General features: G+C 36.6%; 1 protein-coding gene across 2 annotated transcripts in view; it reads left to right on the top strand.

Moving 5' to 3' along the window:
• The first annotated feature begins 1,336 nt into the window (after positions 1-1,336).
• Positions 1,337-2,500, top strand: part of LOC138026107 (golgin subfamily A member 5-like) — an 18,721-nt gene continuing 17,557 nt past the window's right edge. The window contains exon 1 of one of the 2 annotated variants that reach the window (XM_068873305.1): positions 1,337-1,546. The gene's annotated coding sequence lies outside the window, so the exon portion shown is untranslated. The remainder of the gene's footprint in view (positions 1,547-2,500) is intronic. The other variant, XM_068873306.1, reaches the window with a different exon arrangement.

Here is a 2,500-nt window from a genome sequence, read left to right as displayed (position 1 = left end):
CCTTTGGTAAATTATAGCTTATGCATGCGGCTCTAAAAAGATCAGATCTGAAAAGATCAGAATTACAACACGAACCACATAAAACTAAACCATACTTAACAGCTGGAAGAATCACTTTAAAATAAAAGTTGGTAAAATGAAAACTGCGTTAAGGCAGATAGCAACCTTTCACACATAGCATCCAGCTCCTTCCGTCCTTCTACCAAGCTTCCCTAATCGAGTTACTTTTCAATTTCATGAACGTTCAATGCTGTCACTCAGAAAACCCTTTACTTTAACACTTAAAACAAAAGGTTGGATGCTATTAAGCTATTTCTTTATCTTTTATTTGATACATTATATGTATAGATTTATTTCTTTACTTGTGTAGTAGGTTAATTATTACATGATTCACCACATGCGAACGACATCGGAAGCCTAACGAAGGATGCTTTAAGCTATTTGTTTATCTTTTATTTGACATTTTATTTCTTTACTTGTGTAGTAGGTTAATTATTACATGATTCACCACATGCGAACGACATCGGAAGCCTAACGAAGGATGCTTTAAGCTATTTCTTTATCTTTTATTTGACATTTTATTTCTTTACTTGTGTAGTAGGTTAATTATTACATGATTCACCACATGCGAACGACATCGGAAGCCTAACGAAGGATGCTATAAACTTGAAAAAAATAAAAGTTTTAAAAAATGATCCTTAACATAAAAAAGAGAGAAGAAATGTCGACTCTCAAAAGGAAGCATATTGAACATGAGTCATGAGATATCGATATAGACCAATTGCAAATGAACTAATAAGCTCAATGTTGTACCCACCTTTAAATGTGAATGCTACAATACACAAAGAATCATAACCCCAAGTGATTTGATTGGGTACAACATTGAGTGAGCCAATTAGGTCTATTGAACCAAAATTTGGACTGAGATATAGAGGATATTACACGGCCACGAAATTCCTCTTCGAATGTTTTTCAATATGAGAAGAGAAATTTCATGTCTCCAAGCGTGCATGTAATATTCTATTTCTTATGTAAACACCAATGAAGTACTAAATCATTTTACGAAAGGTATGGAAAGGTGCGATTCGTAACCATAGCAACAGTGATCTTTTCACGTGTGAGGATAACATGTTATCTTCACGTGTGAATATGTCATGTTTTCGCGCGAAAGCTCACTTGGTATTTCATTGGTGTTTATATAATAGAAAGGAATACTGACGGTTCCTCGACGCTTCCACGCTCGGTTGTCACGAACTTTGTCACGTTGTCTCAATATTGAGTCCCCAATGCATCTTCGTGCGGTTCACACCTGAAGAAATGCGCGCTGACTCTGCGTAGAATCGCTCTGACACGTACGATGTAAACATGGCGGCCATTTGGGGTTGAGTACTTATCAACTATTTTTGAATTTAATACTGTCCATTTGTCGGGTTACAAAAAAAAACAACAAACGAATTTGCGACGCGAAGAAAATCCTTGAAATGTGGATGCTTTAGTTCCAGAGCCTGCAGAGGATCAAAAAAGGTGCTGTTCATTTTTTTACAAGGTCTGTACGTACAAAGCTAGAAGGACTGCGGCTTTGTCTATGATGTCTAGTTTCCAGCAACTCAATGACAAGCACTCCATGCAAATCTCACCAACATTAGACTGAAAACGCTGTTTACATGTATGCGAGATTGACTGATCATGACAAATAAACAAGTTAAACAGCGTCTAGATCTCCTAGCCTTATCCACTATTTAAAACGTTAACGCGTTAGATATTCACCAGAAATGAAAAATTGTTAGACCGCCGATCATGGAGTATTTTTAAAATCCTTTCCGACTGCCGGATGTGCTGACACTTCGATGGAACAATTGAGCTAACAACCTTCGCTCATGTTGTAGAAACGTCAGTCAAGGCCACTAACAGTCCTTCTCCTCAAGTTTTGTAACAGTTTTCCTTTCTAAATATCTGGCAACCAGACAGAATTTTTAATTACTTCATGACCAGCACTCATACAAATCGGGACAGTATAATTTTTACTCAAACTGTTTACATGTACATGCATATTCTACTAAGCGATAAGAAAGCTGAACAGCATCTTCCAGACCTAATCACCATTGAAATCGGATTACCTTTTAAGAATGGCGGTCATGGAGTATTGTAAAAATCCTGTCTGGTAAATAAATACCTTGATCATTCCCTATTGCTTCATGTACATATGAATGCGAAGTGTATGGATTCTTGAAATGATGTGCAAATTAAAAGTTACAGCCATGTGTGAATGGTCAGAGGCTGCAAGAAGGATGATTAGTTTCGAGATGCAGTAAAGTGGACTTTGCAATGTAAATACTAACTACTTAATAACCGAGAGTGAGGTCTTTACAGCAAAATCTCAAACTGAGGCAGGTTTAAGATTTTGCTGGAACAACCTAACGGTCAAGGTTATTAAGTTGTTTATTATATGGCTTACAGAACGGTTCTAAAGAAGAAAAAACTAATTTGCATAGTCTATAAT

This window comes from Montipora capricornis, chromosome 12 (genome assembly GCF_036669925.1).
Source record: "Montipora capricornis isolate CH-2021 chromosome 12, ASM3666992v2, whole genome shotgun sequence".
NCBI classification, from domain to species: Eukaryota; Metazoa; Cnidaria; class Anthozoa; order Scleractinia; family Acroporidae; genus Montipora; species Montipora capricornis.
The sequence above is the reverse complement of the archived record's forward strand: the minus strand, read 5'-3'. Positions and strand labels throughout refer to the sequence as shown.